The following is a 214-nucleotide window of genomic DNA, read 5'->3' on the forward strand; positions in this document are numbered from 1 at the left end:
ACGGAGAGTCCTCCTTGACTCCTGGAGGAGGACCTCCTTCCGGCCTCCGCGTCTTGGCCGCCCTCCGAGCGAGACCTTCCGGAAACGAGTTGCTGCTCGATGCCTGGAGGCCAGTCGCTCTCCCCTGCCATTTTGGTTATTGTCTCGTTTTTGTTTTTTCTCCTTTCCTGCTTTCCTCAATTTATCTCCTTCCATCTCCCTTTTGTAGGCGTGT

Source organism: Penaeus monodon, chromosome 15 (assembly GCF_015228065.2).
Source record: "Penaeus monodon isolate SGIC_2016 chromosome 15, NSTDA_Pmon_1, whole genome shotgun sequence".
NCBI classification, from domain to species: Eukaryota; Metazoa; Arthropoda; class Malacostraca; order Decapoda; family Penaeidae; genus Penaeus; species Penaeus monodon.